General features: G+C 38.7%; 1 long non-coding RNA gene across 1 annotated transcript in view; it reads right to left on the minus strand.

The window, feature by feature from the left end:
- Positions 1-4,311: 4,311 nt before the first annotated feature.
- The window catches only part of LOC124376467, a 43,172-nt gene continuing 25,683 nt past the window's right edge, over positions 4,312-21,800 (minus strand). Inside the window, exons 2-3 of the long non-coding RNA XR_006923837.1 lie at positions 4,842-4,887; positions 4,312-4,564 (exon numbers count right to left, since the gene is read on the minus strand). This is a non-coding gene — a long non-coding RNA (uncharacterized LOC124376467). The remainder of the gene's footprint in view (positions 4,565-4,841; positions 4,888-21,800) is intronic.

The raw sequence follows: 21,800 nt of genomic DNA on the forward strand, positions 1-21,800 counted from the left end.
GTCACTCCAGTTTTCCAATTACATGCACATCACAGAAACAAATTAAAAGCACTCCTGAAACTAGAACAAGATCAAAAAACGCAGAAATGAAAACACAAAATAAAGACCAAACAGCCGAGAACAAAGTCAACTGAGCATACACTGTACTTTGCAATGAGCTGAATTGGAATTGGGTGTTTGGAGTTGGAGTCCGGTGCGACCACAACTAAAGACTGTGATGTATAATGGGAAATTTAGTTTTACTGACCTGACAATCAGAAAAGAATATATTTGAGCTTATTGGCTAGGACTGGGTCCAAACTAGCAAATACTATTTTAAATGATAAATAAGAAAGAACAGATAGCCAGAAAATCTTTTTAGAACATTTGACCTGATCAGCCTACAACAAATTTTAATAAGAGGTAGAAAGAAAACCCACACTATTACACTGTATTTTATTTTTGAAAGAAAAAAAAAAATAAGGCCAATGATTCACTTTGAATTAGTTCACTTAATGGTATGACCCGGTTAAACGAGGCCCTGACATGCCAGGCAGCACTGCACCTGTTAAATCTGGCTTTTACTCCCTGCCTTCGGTTCCACACCGCCTCCACCATGAGAGCCTGAAAGAAATGACATTTTCACCGCGTAACACAGGCGCTCTTCACAGGGAGCCTCATTTGGAGCAAGTGACAAGACAGAATAGAATGGCTTTACAACTACAGCTGCGTGAGAGGATTGGATATAGGCCGTATGTGAGCTAGTGTTAGAATCACTGAGGATCACTTCATATGAAACTTTCTTTAACTGGGATAATGTACTGAATTCGACAGGAGGTGGAGCTGGAGGTAGCAGAGCTGAAGATGTTGAGGTTTCCGTTGGGAGTGACGAGGATGGACAGGATTAGAAATTAGTTTATTAGAAGGACAGCGCATGTAGGACGTTTTGGAGACAAGGTGAGAAAGGTGAGATTGAGATAGTTTGGACATGTGCAGAGGAGGGACATGGGGTATATCAGTAGAAGAATGCTGAGGATGGAGCCGCCAGGAAGGAGGAAAAGAGGAAGGCCAAGGAGGAGGTGTATGGATGTGGTGAGGAAAGACATGCAGGTAGTTGGTTTTGAAAGAGGCAGGGGGGTATGTAGACGGACGATTCGCTGTGGCGACCCCTAATGGGAGAAGTCGGAAGAAGAAGAACAATCTTGTTGCTATGCAAATGGTATGCTGTTACTATAGAAATGATAATGTATTATAATGAGCACGTTAGTAAGAACACGACTCTGCTGGAAAACAAAAAAACTCAACCCCACCTGATTCTGAGTGGAGGCAAAAGAGGCTAATGGCAAAGCAAATAAACAAATGTGTTATAGGGCAAAAAGAATAAGCCGCAAGCAAAACTTTGCAGAGAACTCAATTCAAACCAAGTGCAAACCGATCCGAACGCTAGCACACAATGGGATTTGAATTGTTTTCAGGAGAAATAATTGACTCAGTATCCGCAGCCAAAGGGAGAACATGCCAGGGATACTGTTAGTGGAGCTCCGGCATCATCACTTCACTGATATCCTGTCGTTCCACCAGGGTTCCACCCCGACAACAGGGCACCAGCAAGTAAAACAAACAAAGATGTGCCAAATAAGCAAGAAACACATCCAGAGCTGCGTTTCTCCACTTCTCCTGAACTCCCACGTCCGGCTTGTAACAACGTCGCCAGAAATGTTCAAACGCACCCTTCGCATTACAACTTCAATTACGCTCTTTTATTTCCCCAGCTGGACTCGCGCTACATAGGATGAAGGCTGGAGGCTGCTCTGATGCCAGCCGTTTGAATTAACCAGCACTGGAGATCTCGGTCTCTGTCGTCTCCAGCTGCGCAGGAGTTATCACGAGCAGACGTGCCAAAAAAACAACAGAGAAAAGGCAAATCTATTGTCTCACACATTCAAATAAGGGAAAATAGAGGAGCCATGTGTACAAAATGTACAAATCGTATTGGTTGAGAAATTAAGGAATAACACGTGAAAATTTGGGAGTTGCGTGAGAAAATAAACAAATCACATGTGGAAAAGAGGAATCCCCTCTAGCTAAATAATGATATAAATCACACACAAGGAAATTAAGTGTGAAAATAAAAGTCATGTGAAAATGAATGAATCAGGTTTGTGATTGAAGGAATCGAATCATTTGAAGAAAAGAAAAAAGAAAACGAAAGAAAGAAAAAGGAAATAAATAAAAAAAAAATCACACGAACGAGACCTAAAATGAAGTGAATCGCATGGGAAAATAAGCATTACGTGTACAAATTCATTAATCCTACAGGAAAAAAGAAATGATATAGAAAGTATGTGAAAATGAATGAATCAGGTAGAAACAAAATAGCAACAGTTACAATTCCAGTGAAAGAAATGATGAATGAATCATGTGAAATGTGTTAAAATATCCAGATAAAAAGCACTGCTTTGTAATAAATTCTAGTGATGTTACTCTGACAAAGGTTTTTTTATTGATCATAATGTGATTTGTTAATTGTGTGTGTGTGAGAGTGTGTGTGTGTGTGTGTGTGTGTGTGTGTGTGTGTGTGTGTGTGTGTGTGTGTGAGAAATGACTGTGCGAGTGTGTCTGTTCAGTCTACTAATCTGACCCTTCCCTGGCAGCACCCCTGGGATATTCATGAGTGAGCAGGCAAGTCTTCAGTACTTTGATGTGGGCGAAGTGAGAGTAAAATTAATTACATCCTCTCACACACACACACACACACACACACACACACACACACACACACACACACACGATTACTCACCCGAACGGGCCATGTGTTAGCCTGATCCAAACCTGCTGGAATTCTGCAGAGGCGAGTGTGATCCTGTCTTCAGCCTGAACCCGTTCACCAGTGTTTCCATGGCTACTGGGCAATCTAACCGACTGATAAAAAAAAAAAAAAAAAAAAAAAGCAAATACTTTTCTACACACTGTAACTGCGTGCCAAAAAATAACTTTACAGCTCTTGCTCACCTGTTCAAACATATTAAAATAAAAGGATTGTTTGTTGTTATGTGGTTTGATTTCAAATCATAAATGAGGCTTATAGACAGGTGCGGCTTATTTATGTTAAAAATAAAAATATTTGTAAAATTTAGTGGGCTTATATATGGGTGCGCTTAATAGTCTGGAAATTATGGTATATAATAATTACAATTATATAAATATTTATTATTATTATTTGTTATGGTATATTCATTTTTATGAAATAATGCAATTTTTCATTCAAAATTGCACAAAAAAAAATTTCACTTCCTGTAGTCGTGTCCTCTCTCACATGCAAAGTGGCTTTTTATTTTCTTAAAAGCTTTTTTTTTTCCGACCCTCTCTGCTTTTTTTTCCGCACAGGAAACCCACAATTCATGTGCAAGTATGAAATATGAAGTCTGAAACATGAAGTCTGCTCGTTCTGCACAGCGCTAGCACTAGACTCTGAATGCACTCGCATTGCATGAGCTAAGAGCCACAGTGTTACTGCTCGCATTGAGTGGAGAGAATAAAGCCTTGAAATATTTCCCAGCCCATTGTCAGAGAGCACGACCTGTTCTGCTCTTATACACCCCTGCTGTGCAGAGAGTTTGGTATGCCCCGGCTCTCTGCAACTTCCCGAGGTACATGGAGGTCCCAGTGCCCCATTAGAATGTAATTCCTGACCTTAAACTCATCCTAATTTTCAAGCACTCCATTTAATGTGCTGCACTCTTTTCTTTTTTTTTCTTTCACCAACTTTCACTCAGTAAGCTACTTTCAGATTATTAGCATTATAATATAAGTGCATAGTACTGAAAGTACACACTTGGGATGTGCTGTCCAGCTCACAAGTGTAAGTTGTTACTATAGAAACAATAACGCCATGGGTTATGCGGTGGGTATAAAACATTTTACACACCCCTGTTAAAACCGCAGGTGGAAAGTTTCGATCAGGAAAATTTGTACAAAAATACATCCAAACCATTATATATTTGAAACACTGTGAAGGTCATCATTAAAAAGTGGAGAAAATAAGGCACTAAGAATAACTAAGAATGACTAAAACAGACATAATGATAACACAACTTTTAAGAGAGGCTGCCAAGACACTTACAGAGGCTCTCAATAAGCTCAGGGTCACTCTACAGGTGACAGCAATCTCTTATCTCGTCTATAAAATGCTTGTTATGTGGTGACTCAAGCCGAAATCACTCCAAACCACATTCCAAAAATGTATATTTCAATAAGATAGAGCTTTAGCATATTTCATCAATATATATTTGGTGTATAAACATAAAAATTTTTACAGTGAAGCATGGTGGTGGCTGCACCAACAGTGAAGCATGGTGGTGGCTGCACCAACAGTGAAACATGGTGGTGGCTGCATTGTCATCAGCACCTGGGACTGGGGCTCTAATCAAAGTGATGGGAATCAAAAGACTTGCCTCTGTTTGATAGCGAAAGATGAACTATCACCTTCTAGCACAATCCAATTCAACAACGAAATGGCTTCAGAAGAGGAGGAATAAATTCTGATGTACACCTGATTAGGAGATCTCTTCACGGTTTTATGGATCTGAAAGATTTTTGATAAAGATAAGGGGAATAAAACTGCCAGATGTCTCTTACTCAAAATGACTGCTGTTTTACAAGCAAAATTTACCAAAACAATGTATGAGGTGTGCATACTTATACAGTTGTTATTATAAGTGCTTTTTTTTTAAATGATTGTTGATTTTTCACTGAAATAAAATAAAATAAAATGTCTATATTTTAATAGCACATACACAATCAATCAAAAAAATGTAAATGATAGATTATTTATGAGTATTATGATATTTCCATATACTTACCTCCTGATTGGGAATGGAATTTTCCAATTGGAACATTGCTTAATCTCTGGAAGACAGACAGTAAAGAAAATGAAATGATTCTGAGGATCTAAAGACTGTTAGGATCTATATATACTAGGATAAGGCAGTCTAAATAGGACAAAAACAAACAAATCAAATAGCTATAAACCATTATACATAAAAGTCTATCTGATCTCTAATATTTAAAGGTGTAAGAAGGCGTTTATTTGTGTTTGCCTTCGCTAGCTCCAAGCCTAGTCCAAAACTGTAAGATTTCTTCTAAATTTTAAAGCCAGCCAGTATTACATTAAGTTAAATTTGTCCTGCTGCACCAGCACAGGAATGGACATATATCTTCAACTGAGTTGGCTCGCCTTCAAGGTGCAAACAATGATGTAGGAAGGGCTTTGAAGGGAACGAGACGACGATTTACACAAGCGATGATGCGCCATGCGCGACTAAAATAAAGGCTAATTAAAACGGAATCATAAAGCAAAGCCCCTGATGAACCATAAACTAGCGCTAATTACTGTAGCTGCGCAGAAGCCGCCATCTTTGTGCCTCTTTACGGCTTTTTTAGGACACCTCAGGGGAGGAGAGTAAACAAATAACGGAAAAAATATTGTGCTATATGGCTGTAAAAGTGAGATAAATATGCCAATTCGCGGTTTCACGATTCACCGCACACCGTTCAGGATGGATGAAATGAGTGTATGGGGTGGAGCTTAGAGATGTTGTAGGTATTCTTACAATTTCTGGTATGTCAGAATCATATGTTCCTATTATGATTTTCTAGCCTTGCTAATCACATTATCAACTATGCAGATAAGTTCTCCCATCACTAACCTTACTACTGCAACAGCAATTAAATATTGTTATGTCTTGTAACAATAATATATACGATCTATAATGCATTTCTATCGGTTTCAGTCCAATTTTACTAATGAAATTAGACTGATGTGAGATAGATAGATAGATAGATAGATGGATGGATGGATGGATGGATGGATGGATGGATGGATGGATGGATGGATGGATGGATGGATGGATGGATGGATGGATGGATGGATAGATGGATAGATAGATAGATAGATAGATAGATAGATAGATAGATAGATAGATAGATAGATAGATAGATAGATAATTAGCAAAAATGATGAAGCCATTGCTAAAGGCACAGAAGTATCATCAATGAAAATCTTAATAATTTGAGATTAGCCTGACCTTTCGCTGGACATCCCTCCAGCATTTCCTCCACCAAACCGTCAAATAGGTTTGACCACGAACCAATTTTTGGCATTGTGGTTTAAAAAGGGAAAACTTTTTCTAACAACCTCCTGACCTTTTATTTAAAACGCTCAGACGCGCTGGTTAAAGTAATAAATTACGCACCACTTGCTGTGGTTTTAAGGAAAGGTCAGGAGGTGGTTAGAAAAAGTATCAATGCTGTAGTAAATTAGTTCATCCATATTATACAAAGATGGTGTCCAGCAATGCCTTTATCAGAATAAGATCATAGCACTCGCGAGTTTAAGTTTAGCTTAATTTCTATCCAATCAGGTTTACACCCATCGTGTATTGCAAGGGTCAAAGGGAACTGCTGTAAGGCCATCACTGGGAACACTGCAGGCATCTTATTGATTCAAATCAATGTTGCTTTAAGATTTTATTTTAACCAATCAGATTGCGACTTGCTTATTTCCAAGGACCGCTCGCAGACGATAAAATACTGTACAATGCCATTTTTACGTCCGTTAATGAAATGGTCTGAGAGCGAACAATTCAGAGCTCTCAAATCACATCTCCTGCAAACATCACGAGCTAAAATATATTTGTGTGGATTTAATAGCTGTTTTTTTTTTATTCCACAATAGCTGACAGAGGAGAAGAAACTGATTAGGTCTCAGATAAACATTTACAAGACAGACTTTTTTGAGAAAAGCTGGGCATCCTGAAGAAATGTCCACCAAAATATTAGATTTGAATAAAGTTTGTCGTCATTGTGTAAGGAAATGTACAGAGCCAATGAAATGCCGTTAGCATCTATCCAGAAGTGCATAAGTGGCCTATTTAGAACAAAATAGTTCGAAACATTGTTAAGCTTTTTCATGAACCATTTAATCTTTTTTTGCGTTTTCTTTCATGTAGAATTTGTACAATAAAGCACAAAACTGAAAACCCGGAGTCATTTTATGAGGCTAATATCGATGTTTCTGTTAGAGATGATGTATGTGGTGTGGAGGTGCAGCTGTGGCTACAGTGCAAGGAGACTTTCTGAATTGTGTTCATTGGGTTTCTTGCTTTAGTAATGGCATTCATTCTCACTGTATGAGATTCCTGTCTGTGATGCAGCGCTCTGTTATACTGAGTTTCTCTATAATATTGATGGTTTCTGTAGCCCGGGTGACATAACGATGTTACTAAGAGGTAGATTGATTCAGGTAGGACACCACTTAAGGCCTAGAAGGCTTGTCACTGATTTAGAGACTGCAATAATTACACAAAGTCTTTTTGAGGTGCTGAATTAGATCTTTACTGCTATAATTTGCTCAAAGCTATACTACTACTACTACTACTACTACTACTACTACTACTACTACTACATCATCTGCATTCATTCCCAGGAAACACTCCTTTGGGTATTCCACTATAGTTCCAGACACAACTCTAATATAAAATACATCTATATTTATTTATTTCTTTGTTGTTGTTTTTTTCCCCCCCTGAAAGCCACAGTGCCAAAGGGTGCGGATAGTTTTTGCTTCCTCTTCCTGTGAGCCACCAGCAGCTGCTCAGACACAGAGTAAACAAAAGGGCTCTGTATATAGGTCATCTCCTCTCTGTTCTCGCTCAAGATGGATGCACTGGGAAAACACAGCAACACAAACACTCACCTGGCTAAATCACCTACACACAAGCAGGGTATAGACTCAGAGCTTGTTATGAGGAATTTCAACAAGACTCTGGAGTTATGCGTTTAACTCTGGGGCACTTGGATCACTCGCAATTACTGCAGGAGATGATTTGTATCTGACTGCTCAGGCAATGTAATTACACTGTTGGTCGGCTGACGCGAACGAGTTTCTGCTTTGATGCAGGTTTTCTTAATCTTTCAATATTCTTTCATAACCCATGTGGTATCACCACAACTACAACTCCTTCGATTGAACCGTTATTGCCGAGAGATCACGATACCACCAATTCATTCATTCTCACATATTGGACATTAATAAACCTGTGTTCCTCTCCTGGTTCCTCTCTTGGATTCTCTTCCTATAGCTCCTTACAGCAGAGCCTCTGAACACAGGTGCCCTCTGATAATAAACCCAGATTCACAGCTGTGCTCTCTCGACTTGGGATATGAGCTGGAATACGAGCATGGTGTGAAACCCCTGATCAGCTGAAAAGGAAAGAGAATGATGACCTGAGCTGGAGGAGTTTTACATAAATAAGAGAACGACATACTGTCAAAATCTGTGTGTGGGTTTGCTGGATCTCTGGAGCATGGAAGCAGGCTGAATCGCACACCTCTGGTTATTATCTGCGAAGTGGCTGACACCGGCTCAGTCACCTCTCTCGCTGGTGCAGAGTTTGAAAGAGAAAGAAATAGATGGAGGAGGAAAGCTGTCCAAGTTGAAGTTTGGGAAATGGGGGGTATCTATTGTTTATGTTCCTCTCTCGGCTCCTCTCTTGGAATCTCTTCCAGTGGCTGCTTACTCCACCCAAGGTGACAGGATCTATCCATTTACTGTTTGTTCTGCCAGGAGAAATTAATAGTGCAAGGCATCTCATTGTACCGGAAGACCTGCAAACACCGAGCCAATCTCATACAAGAACATGAGCCATGCGTCAGACGTGAGCTTTTGGCAATGTTTATTAATTATCTAGCCTTAAAAAAGGTCTGGTCTGGTCTTATAGTCTGCTACAAAGGTTCAGGACCACAGTTTGCATAAACAGTTTTGCATTGAAGCGTCGATCACTAATTTGTACAAACTTACAATGTTGGAACTGTAATGAATGGACATTCGATGCTGAGGATGAGGAAGGATTCCCTTTTGAGTCTGGTTCCGCTAAAGGTTTCTTCATCATGTAAAAACAAACTTATAGGCACTAAACATATACACTCTTTTATACAGCTTTATAACTGCTTTATCTCTGTAAAGCTGCTCTAAGACAATGTCTATTGTTAAAAGCCTTACACAAATAAAAATGAATAGAAATTTGGATTAACTGATTTCTTGTAAGTGAGTATAACCTGCCTTTGAACTTAAAGTATAAAACGTATACAGTATCATGTGTGCTTGCTTTCGTTCATGCAATAACCCCACTTCACCCCACCCCACCCCTGGTATTGGTTACCCCAATAACATGTACATTTATGGAATGTTGCAGTTGCTAAATGAGATAACGTTCCTCCAGAACCCTGGTGCTAAATTTAACAACATAAAGCTAAATAACAAAAAACACCAGCGCTAAGGACTAGCAAGTGTCCTCGGCACATAAAGTGCAATTCTGTATATTTAATATTCAACATATTTAAATATCTATATCGCTTCTGTATTTTCGTTCATGTCCTTTTCTTGCATGTTCAAATCTTTGCTAACTTACTGACCTGCTACTGTTTAATTACCCATTTAGATTACGTTGTGCTTTCTTACCTACTTGCGTCCACCTGTCCTAGCGTGACATTACACCGAGCAAGTATTTAATACTAATCTTAACTTTTAAAAAATATTTTATAGTTTTTTCTTTGAGTGTTCTAAAAATGCATAGCATGACGCATTGCGATTGCGATTGTGTCAGACTGTCAGACGTAATGCTGTTCCTTTCTCCAGCCTATGGATAATTGAATTGAGTTTTGTCCAAATATTCTGGATTTTTTTCTGGGCCAGTTGCGTAATCAATCTCTAAATACACATAACTTTCCCTGCATAAACACTGATGCAATTTTTAGGGTTGAAATATATATATATATGAATTATTGGCACCCCTGGTTAAGAGGTGTTCTTAGGCTTCTAATAAAGAAAAATCTAACCTGAATTTAAAAAAAAAATACAAATAAACCCATGACTAAAAAAAAGAGTTGTATTTTTTATCCAAATCACCTGTATCACAATTATTGGTCCCCCTAAAAGTTCCAAGTTGATCATAGTATCTAGAAACTTATAATTAATAATAAATGACTTCCTGTTTCCATGTGGTATAAATCTGATGTGACACAGATCCCTATTTCTCTTACCAACTCTTCAACATGGGAAAGACAAGAAAACACCCCATTCAAGTAAGGCAGATGTGTCTTGACCTGAAGTCAGGCAATGACTACAAGAAAATAGACTCGCCTTAACTTGACCATATCTACAGTCAGAGGAATCATTAATAAGAATCATTTAAAACAACTGAGACAGTGACAAACAAGGCTGGACGAGGACCCATGTTGATCTTGCCACCACGCACAGTGAGGAGGATGATTAGAAAAGTAAAAGAACTTCAAAGCTCACTGTTAGAGAACTGCATCAAAGAGTGGCATCTCCATAACAACCATCGGAGACTATCCACATGCCAACAAGCTGTTCGGGGAGGAATGCAAGGAAAAAGCCTTTTCTCATTTACAATCAAAAACATAAATCTCTGAAGTTTGCTAAGCGGCACTGGGACCATGTGCTTTGGTCAGATGAGACTAAGATAGAGCTTTTTGGCAACAAACACTTTATATGGGTCTGGTGTAAAACAAAAGATGAGTATGCGGAAAAACACCTCATGCCCATTGTGAATTATGGTGGTGGATCTGTGATGCTGTGGGCCTGTTTCTTTTCCAAAAGCCCTGGGAACCTTGCTAAGGAGCATGGCATCATGAACTCTTCAAAATACCAGGACATTTTAAATCAAAACCTGATGGCCTCTGTGAGAAAACTGAAGATGGGTCGTCACTGGGTCTTTTAGCAGGATAATGACCAAAACATGGCAAAATCTACACAAAAATGGTTCAGCAGACACAAAATCAAGCTCCTCCCATGTCCATCTCAGTCACCCAGACCCTAACCCAGTTGAAAACATGTCTCCACTTAAGAGGAGAGTGCATAAGAGAGGACCCAGGACTATGATGATCTATGATGACTAGGATGATCTAGAAACATTGTGCAAGAGGAATGGTCAAAGATCCATCACTCTGTATTCGCCAAGGGGGTTGTAAGAAGTATTAACATCAGGGGTGCCAATAATTGTGTATTATTATTATTATTATTATTATTATTATTATCATTATTATATCATTATAATTGCAATTGTTTATATGAATTATATGAATTACCAATTCCGAATACCAAAATGAACAAATTAATGAATATGTAAATAAATTAATAAATAAAGTAAATGCATGTTGTGCTGCTATGCAGTCGGTGTGTGTTTTGCCAGCGATGTAGGTGTCCAATTACTGGATTGGACCAGCATCCAATGTCTATTTCCTGTCCTTTTCATGCTGCTATGTCTTCTCTGTCTCTTAGCCCAGACAAAAGGATTAACCAAGGGAGCTTGTTCTGAACTGCGGTAGGGCATTCTCACAAAGACACACACACACACCAAAAATCCTACTTGTTTTGCACCTGTGTGTGCCTGATAGTGTACATCCTCCTCCAGGTCTTGTAATGCAAGCCAGTCTCAAGAGACACACAGGGTGCGTGCACACACACACACACACAAGTTTTTTTACAGCACACACACAAACAGAATAAATCCGAGGCAGCACACACTGCTTCAGATGCCACGCATTGCCAGGAAGCACGGTGCAAAACGCGTCACTGTGTTTGCGGCGTGTCTGAAAGAAATTTGCCCTGACTGTAGCTCATCATGCAATTCCAGGGTTTACAAGCCGGCATAAAAGGGTAGAAATGCTCCATCGTGGAGGGAAACCCGAGTTCTCTGAGATTAGATGTTAATAAGCGAAAGTTCTGCTTAAATGAGTGCCGTGAGAGAGAAGTCAGTTGGTAAGGAAATCAAAACGCAGTATTAGTATGCAATTCGAATAAAATATATAACTCGTAGAACAAAAAAACAAAAACAAACAAACAATCGCCCCGGCATTTCAGTGAAGCAGGTAGTAAGTGCTTCATCTTTATGCTTCTTCTTTATGCTTTTTAAACTCTGTAGAATTTCAGGAAAGAAGGGTTTAAAAAAAAAAAGCTTTTGCTCTTCTTTTTTTTTCCACACAAACACAAAAAGAAGCTTCAGAAGCTCCATATGAAGATTACGATCATAAGAATGAAAGTACGAGCTGGTAACGCACAGTCACAGTGAGCACCGACCTGCATAAGTCATTGTCCTGTGGACAACGGGAACTGGGCCACTGGTGTTATTCTGACCACGTCTACTTTTCTGACCACGTGCGCACCCTGTCACCGAGTTCTCCTTACACGCGATAAAGAGCTTTCAGAGAAGAAGGACGATCAACTGTATATTTGTTTACCTGTAAGAATGATCTACAATTAAATTCAATTTACAATTTATATCCATAAAACCAAAACTTCAAAACCAGTGGAATCATTTTAGCCAAAATCCAAAGGTTTCTTCTTTTGCCTAAATACAACCATCATACAATCATATTGACACAAAGTTCTGTTTTATTACACACAATGTGTATCCTGCATTTCTTCATAAAACACACTGTGTGTCTGATTCTCGCTCGTAATAACCCCAGTGTGTATCCAAGGCACTTCTATACGGAACACGTCGCGTCCCCAAAACCAGGGTAGTGTTTTTTTCAGCATGCACACTGCGTATCCAATACGGTGCACCTGAGTCCTCCTTTTAACACACCAATGTTTTCGTCTAACACACACATGCACACACACATTGTATCTGATTTTTCTCTCAGCACACACAGTGTTTCTCTGACATTTTCTCTCCCACTGCACACTCTTATTCAGGGTTTTTCCTTGTTCACTAGTTCAAAAAGATGTCGTTTTATACTACTGACTTCAGCCTGACTGGCTTACACACACACACACACACACACACACACACACACACACACACACTCAAACCGGTGGTGCGAGGAGACAGAATAAAGCCACGGAAACAATACTGAACTTTGAGGACTTGTGACTCAACACAGTTTCTCTTGAGTTCAAACCTTGAGAAATAAGATATTGGATTGTCCTTTCTTTCGATTTTTTTTCTTTCTCTATAGGGTCTTGAAGAAATTGTGCAATTGGAAGAAGAAAAAAAGACATCGTATTACTGCGTTAACGTTTTATAAAAATTAAAAATAAATTCGAGTCCAAAATATATTTCATAAAAAGTACACACCACCTATAAGTACAGTAATCCCCAGTTTATCGCAGTGGTTACATTCCAAAACCGCAATGAACGGACCACCCCAAAAATGATTTTTTTTGTTTGTTTGTTGTTTACATTTCATTATTGCATCATAAAACTCCATAAAAACAATTCCCTATAAGTTTTTTTTTGTCTATCCTGCTTTTCGAGAGAGACCGGGAAAATCAGCCAAACTAATTAGTTATGCATTTTTATTAAACAGCAATGGCACGGGGATGAAAAGAAACTAGAGTTCATGCAGTGTTACTGTGGCTGCTCACGTACCAAAAAAGAACATTTGTTTTGCGCACGCATGCATGCACGCACGCATGCAAAAAAACAACAACAAAAAAACCCCAAAAAAACCCATAGTGTTAGCATTAGCCGCTAACCAAGTAGCTAGCAGCTAACACTAGCGATACAGATTTTTAATGTTTTATGTCCAGCTTCAAAAAATTCTCTTAGAAGAAGAAAATCATGACAATTCCACATCTCCAGGAAGTTAATGACCCAACAATGGAAGTAATGAAGACATTCCTTAAAGTATGCCGAAATAAGTAACACACACACACACACACACACACACACACACTTATATACACATCTGTATTACCAATAACAAATTTGATCTAACCAATGTACATTTTTTCATTACATTTTTTCATTCATTTGATTGTATTTAATCATTTGAATAAATAAAGCAATTGATCAAGTAAGAAATTTGTGTTGATTTAATTGATTACTCAATTTATTCAATAGAATAAAAAGCGTATTTTATTAATCTGATTTATTCTATTATTAGAGTAGATTATTCTATTACTTTTGTAAAATACTATAAAATATTTTATATAGTATTTAACTGAGCAGAGTTTATTTTAAATTGTTTTAAATATGTAAAATGTTAAAATGTTGATCACAAGTGTTAATAATATTATGCATATTTATTTTTAACAAAAAGAATCAAACAAAAATGCACGCTGCATAAATGCACGTTAATAAAGTTAGTGCCATTAATATGATTTTGCTTAAAACCCTTATATAATAAATAAATATATATACATATATATATATATATATGTGTACAAAAAGGACCCTGCATTCAGATCACATATAACAGCTGCGTTCTGCTTCACACAAGGCAATAATGTATGTAAAGCAGCACACGTTAGTGAAGGAAATTAGCAATGATTTTTTTTTCCCACAGCGTGGCATTAGCACCATTAGCATACATTGATGCGACTCACTGGGGCGAGCAGTCCCTGTTCTAAATAGATAAGGACATTAAAGTGCCGCTGAGCCAAATTTCTTCGCCCCTCCATCTCGGACGATTTTTTTTTATCTCTTCTCGGCTGAATTATCTGGGGAAATGGGTTCTAAACCTATCTTAACAATTACCACCGATCCTGTATCGTTAATCATATCGTTTCTTAGAGTTCAGCCCCAGAGAGGAGAGGAAAGAAGAGGAGAGGATGCCGCTGAGACAGTATCCTACATTAGACTGGATATATTTGTAATATACAAATGGGAGCAAGTGAAACCATTCAGTGCTCACTGGGGCAAAACGTGGACCTGATCCAAACAAATCATTCATGAATTTATGAACCTACTATGTAACAAATCTTACAATAGAAGCAACTGAAAACATACAGTATATTATAAACCACAAGTACATTATATAAACAAAACTATTGGGACACAACGTTTTGGAGACACACAATTGTACTGTATATAATTTCTTTGGATTTGATGAAATTTTTCCTTTCCTTGAGTGGAAGATCTTGAGTGGCCTGCTATAGATCTGACCTCAATGAATGTGAATGCTGACTGAAACCCCAGGCCTCCTCACCTCGCCCACATCACTTTACTAACACCCGGGTGCTTGAATGAATCTCACACAAATCTACACAAGCACAGTCCAAAATCTAATGGAACATCTTCTCAGAAGAGTAGAGGTTATTATAAGAGCAAATGGAGATTAAATGTGAAATGGGATGTTCAAAAAATGTAAACATCTTAAAGCGGAGACTCCTTCCAAAAATATAATTTCACAAAAGAAATGTGAAGCACCCAATGCATAATTCAATGTGTGTACAGCCTAGCTTTTTGGATAAATGAGCCATTCTGGTGTTAAATAACGGCAGTTGTTCAACGAGGTCTTAATTCGTTTTTAATTTCAGCATCTGTGGCTTCGGGCAGGCAGCCAGCCGAGCTTAATCTCCGCCTGACGAGGCTTTTCCATTCACCCAGTAACAGGAAGCTTGGGTCTGGCCATCCGCTTTTTCACCAAAACTCAGGACATCTCGTCTTAATTAAGTAATATGCGTTAAAACTTTGAGAGGACAGAGACACAAATGAAGCGTCATGTGAAGAAAATCCTGTGCGCTGAACACTTGCTAAACAGAAGAAGAGGCACATGTCAAAATTGTCATTAAACATCAACAGGACTAAACAAACACACCAGCTTTAATAAGTGCATGTTTTGGAAACGTTAGACGAAGTGTAATTGATGGTGATGGTTTTTTATTTTTTTTAATTCATGCTTTTTTGGCATTGTTTCCTGTTCTTCCCGAGACCTCATTAAACAAAGAATTTCAATCTGTAGCGGAGAAACCGAACACAAGGCTATAAACAATTTTGTGCCATAGATGCTCAGTGAAATCTCAAAAACATGCATGAATCATTAGTTACAGCTTTCCACTGCTTTTCATTTTTTAAATGCATTTTTCTCCCAAAGAAATTTAAAAACATAAAAGTAGATATGCACCTATTTTTTATAGGCTAATTCCCTGAAGATTGTGGACATGTGGCCATTTGAAAAACCTGTTCAAAATCCTGGGTATTAAAATTGACTTGATTCAGTAGGTATAGGTAAGAATGGTTGTCTCCATTTAACCACAAGAGGTCAGGCACTGATGTTAGGCGAGGGGTCCTGATGTGAAATTTGCGTTCTAGTTAAACCCAAAGGAGTTCTATGACTTTTCAAGGGCTTTCTGCAGTCCTTTCAGTCCAAACTTGGAAAACTATTTGTTCATAGAGCTGTTTTTTAATTACGAGGTGGAGTTTCGAGACTAGCTCTGTTTATAAGAACGTACCTTATTTATCTATGTTTACATGCCATCACCTTCAAAATAGTCCCCTTAGTCAAGATGGCGGCCTTTAAGCTGGATCGTCATCTTCAGAAACAAAGTGAAGTCCGCAAGAGCCAAATCCGGCAAATAAGGAAGTGAGATCATGTTGTTTCCAGTAAGAAACTCACATGTGAGGAAAGCTTGGCGACTGAGAGCATTGTCTTCGTGGAGCATCCAGTTTTTTGCACACCGCATATCCGTGGTGACGCATGTGGTCAGAATAGCACCAGTTGCACAGCTCCAGATGTACACAGGATGATGTCTTTTGGCACACTGATTTATGAAGTTCGGTGCTCCCTGTGACTGTGCGTGCAGCTTTGTTCTGCCATCTGTTGGCGTGTTACAAAACTAGTTTTGAAACCTTTTGATGCTAGGGTACGTTGTACTCTGTATGCTGGAACATGTTTGGAAGTTTTAGTTCCAGTGGAAGGAAATTGTAATGTTATATTATATAGAAGTATTCTCTACAATCAGGTACAACTTTAGAAAAGAATCACAAGGGAGGGAGGAGGGAGCTTAGTGGTCATCAAGCTGCCACTGCTGGGCCCTTGAGCAAGGCCCTTAACCCCAAGTTGTAAAATGCTCTGGATAACGACATCTGCCAAATGCCTTAAATGATAGTTGATGGCCTTACGCCTCACAAACAAGTATAATATTAATCTACAATGACATGCTTATTGATGCAACTATTGTTACTGTTTTTTGTCAACTCAAATGAGAACTTGCACCATCCCCATCTCTTTTATAAAAGTCATGCTGTTAGTTTCTGTCAAAGGCGTTGATGGAGCAAAATTGAGAAATGTTGAATGGCTCTGTATCGAACTGACTCATAAATACAGAGAATGATTTCTGCGCTAAAGTCGGTAAACAATAGCAAATGCTTCCTCTTGCTTGTCAAAGTCGTATAATTGGACTTCCTGTTTGAACCGGTGCATTCCGGTGTTCTGCAGAAACGGTTCTGTATAATTGGAGAAAAAAAAATTTAACACATAGATCTGTGTGCCAGTGCTTAATTGCTTACTTGACAGTTAAGCAATACAAGACATTAATTGGCAATAGGTAATACAACTGGCAAGCAAATGAACAATCATTGGCAGGGTGTCGTTTTGCCAAACTGGCTTGTTAAGACAGATGAAAGACCTTGGGCATAGGAATTTTCTCTTGTGACAGCTTAATATTGCAGCAGGTGGATATGTCAGGTTCTAACAATACACTTTATTGTACAGGATTACTTTACTTCAGAGCCGTTCTCAAAGTGGGGGCCTGTGAAGCTGATACCAAGAGGGTTACATGATTTTGGTTCAAGGGGTTCTTTGTGAAGTACAAATATCTACATGGCACAACATAAAAAATGGCTTCCAGAAACAACAGCATTCCAAGAGACAAACGGAGTATCTCAAATATGTGAATGTTTATTGTAAATACACATTTTTACAAATGTAAACGGTAAATCTGGTCACAAGGCTCCATAAATTGTTTGCTACTATGACAAAACATTTTTGCAAAATCAAGTCAAATCAAGTTAAATGGCTAGACTGTTTTCACAAGACTTAAAAAAAGAGGCATGTTAAGAAAATATAGACTCCATAACTTAATAGCCACCAATCAGGCATAACATTATGACCACAAGCCTATTATTATGTTGGTCCCCCTTTGCTGCTAAAACAGTCCTGATCCATCTCGCGTTAACAGCATTAACATCTTCCGCAATTTGAGCTACAGGAGCTTGTCTGTTGGACCGGACCACACGGGGCAGCCTTTACTCTCCACGAATAAGTGAGCCTTGACCCTGTCACCAGGGCACCACTGTCCCTTCATTGGATCCCTTTTGATAGATACTGACCGCTGCAGACTGGAAACACCCCACAAGAGCTGCAGTTTTGGAGATGCCCTGACCCAGTCGTCTAGCCATCATAATTTGTCAAATCCTTACGCTCGCTGCCTAATATATTCCACCCCCTAACAGGTGCCTTGATAAAGAGATAATCAGAGTTATTCACTTCACCGGTCATAATGTTATGCCTAATCGATGTTTATCACCATGTCAAATGCAAATAGGTGTGCAAATTTACTTCACAACTTACTGAACCCAAAAGGTCAACGTGGAAGGATAACGTCATTCAGAACGTCTCTATCCACTGACCAGCTCAACCTCACACAGAAGATTAAACCCAGTAACTTGACATCTTTACAGTCTGATAAGAATCAAGATTCCAGCAGAAAAAAGGGTCAAGAGTCGGCCATCACTGCAGAGGAGATGGGAGTTGGAGTCTGGAATATTTTTTGCTGTTGTTATTGTTATTGTCCTGTCTGTCTGGAACACCTGCTGCAGTTATCAGCATTGCTAATTATGTCCCAGAACTGAGACGCGTCGCTAACCTTCAGGCCGAATCAAGATCGCGGTCTCAATCTGTGCCGGATTCCTTTCATTGTTGCTCTCAGCACCAGATCACTCCAGGTCACCACTGACAAGTAAATTGCTATTCAAGACTCTCACTTGTGCATTCTGGCTACTGTGCCAGCAATTTAAATGTGGGCTTATCAAGACAGAGGGGGGAAAAAAAGAAAGAAGACAAATTTGGACACAATGTAGACGCACTCAAATTTCAAGGCCACCTTCAGTGCCTTTCATAAAAAACACACCCGGGGTCTGGACCCACACATTCTCCAAGATAAATGTTTTCGGAAGATGGAACAGGTTGTAAGAGTGCCGTTATTTTTCTGTTGTTTGGTTCGCATAATGCATCCATAATTCACAAAAATTTATATGTGTACCCAATAATAATAATACAAAGATGTTGAAATGTTATTTTTTATTTTTTGAAGGAGTCTCCAGTGTCAGTGCTTCATAACAATCATCGCTAATTGGCATTTTTCCAGTACTGGTGATAAGTCGTTCATGAACGATTCTTTAACGTGACATAGAAGAACAAGTAGTCTCAAAAAGTGATTCGTTCATTTTCTACTGGATACGCACGAGCAAAGCATAAAACAAAATTTTCATAGGTTATGTACAGGAAACAGAATTGAGTAGTGACTTGACTCTAGTCCGAGTCGTTCCTTCTTTAATCACGTGACTCCCATATTCGCCATGCAGTACATTACACAGGAAACAGAATCCCATGAGTCGTTTGTTCTTTTGTCACCTGACTTTCATATATACTATGCAGTTCTATATACACACAAAAATTCTTGAAACTATAGTCAATGTTTGTGTTTGCAGATATGTTGGGGGATCTGCTTATTGAAAATGGAACATTTTATTTTATTTCTGATGAACTAAATGATTCAAAAACAGATTTGTTCATTTTAATGAATGGTATTTAAAGAACCAAGTCACTAAAATTATTTGAACTTTCCATCACTTTCCAGTACCAGACGAAGGAATTTATGCTTTGCTATTACTCTGTAACTTGACAAGCAACATATTGTTTTTTTTATGTCTTATTAGCTTTGAGAGAGATAGCGAGAGAGAGAGGCTGTTGCTAGGATGATTTCTACTAGTTGGTAAATATATATATATATATATATATATATATATATATATATATATATATATATATATACACATTAAATTTTTATTTTCATTTTTTTGATTAGTCACTGTGCAGTTTGTATAGCAGTATAGATTTACTGTCCTCTAAAATTAATAAAACATACAGCTATTATTGTCAAAATGGCTGGCAGCAAAAGTAAGTACACCCTAAGTGATAACAGCTGTACGTCATGTAACCATGCAAAGCCACATGTCCTATTCATCACATTCGTGTTTTTGCCTGCTTAACCGGACCATACAAATTTATGTATCTTGTATTAGAGCAGTTACAAATTTCAATGCTAGAATCGGAGTTGTTGCTCTCTACAAAGATGGCCAAGGCTACAAGAAGATCGGTAAAAACCTGAAACTGAGTTACAGTACAGTGGCCAGGGTCATACAGAGGTTTTCCAAGACGGGTTCCACTTGAAACAGACCTCGCAAGGGTCAATCAAAGAAGTTGAGTCCTCGTGCTGTGCATCTGGTGCAGAAGCTGCTTAAAAAAACAGATGTACAAGTGCTGCCAGCATTGCTTTAGAGGTTGCTGAAAACAAAGGTCAGCTTGTTAGCGTTCAGACCATACGCCGCACACTGCAATAAGTCGGTTTGCATGCCGGTCGTCCCAGAAGGAAGCCTCTTCTAAAGTTGGCTCACAAGAAAGCCCACACAGTTTGCTGAAGACAACCTGTCCAAAAGCATGAATTACTGGAGCCATGCTGGTGTATAGCAAGTGTGGCAACGCCCTGATGAGAAGTACAAAGAAAATTGTCTCTTGCCTACAGTCAAGCATGGTGGTGGTAGCATCATGGTCTGGGGCTGCATAAATGCTGTTGGTACTGGGGAGCTGCAGTTCATTGAGGATAACATGGATTCCAACATGTACTGTGAGATTCTGAAGCAGAACATGATGCTCTTTTTTTAGAATCTGTGCCCAACATGATAATGACCCCAAACACACCACCAAGATGACAAATGCCTTGCTGAGGAAGCTGAAGGTGAAGGTGATGAAGTGACCAAGTATGTCTCCAGGCCCAAACACTATTGTTTTAATCAGAAGAGCTCTAGGGCCTCAATCAGGTTCTCTGAATAAGGCAGCTGCCAAATGCCATGAATGCGAATGAGGTTTTTCGGATATCTGATATAACTACAAATGGATAAAAAGTGTTAAAGGAGTGTTCCCAAATCCAACGAGGTAACGGGAGCTTGTCGTCATCGTCCTCATGGCCCTCGTGTTGCTTATTAGATGCTTATTAGTGTGTCTTTCAGGTATTTCCAAATCCCTGGTGCTCAACTCATTCACGTATTTGTGTCCCTGTCCTTATTTTCACCCTGACCTACTTCTTTCCTCTGTGTCAAAACACACAAATGTGGTGTTCAACGCTACTGTGATCGCCGTGTGCTTATTTTCACAGAAGATTCTGGCCCAGGAAAAAAAGGAAGCAGAAGTGTTCATGTTCCAGAAAGTTCTAGGCCGGTTTAATCACTACGCACCACAGACCAAAGTTGTCAGTGTTTCATTAAAAGCAGGTTTTTGGATGGTAAAGCTGTTAAGCCTATTGATTAAAGACTTGAACAAGACTAGCATAAAACAAACAAACAAACAAATAAATAAATGCCTAATTAACGACATACCAGAAAGGATAGTCGAATACACAATTCACTAAACAGTCTATCACAACCATGACTACCTTTATTACCTTCAATGTATAAAAAAATGGCAACAAAAGTAAATACACCCTAAGTGATAACAGCTGTATGTCGTGTAACCGTGCAAGAGAGTAAGAATCAGTGATTCTCATCTCTGCATCAGCAAAAAAGTCTACAATGTGATGCATCGATTTAAAAGATGCATGCATCGGATACAGGTTAGCATTTGTATCATGATGCATTGTACATATTTCCATCTGTAAAAACTGATTTATTTTTCTATAATTATTAGCAAAGGTACTATACTAGGTTCAGGTTTGCTGTCTGTCTGAGCCAAAG

This window comes from Silurus meridionalis, chromosome 2 (genome assembly GCF_014805685.1).
Source record: "Silurus meridionalis isolate SWU-2019-XX chromosome 2, ASM1480568v1, whole genome shotgun sequence".
Taxonomy (NCBI): domain Eukaryota; kingdom Metazoa; phylum Chordata; class Actinopteri; order Siluriformes; family Siluridae; genus Silurus; species Silurus meridionalis.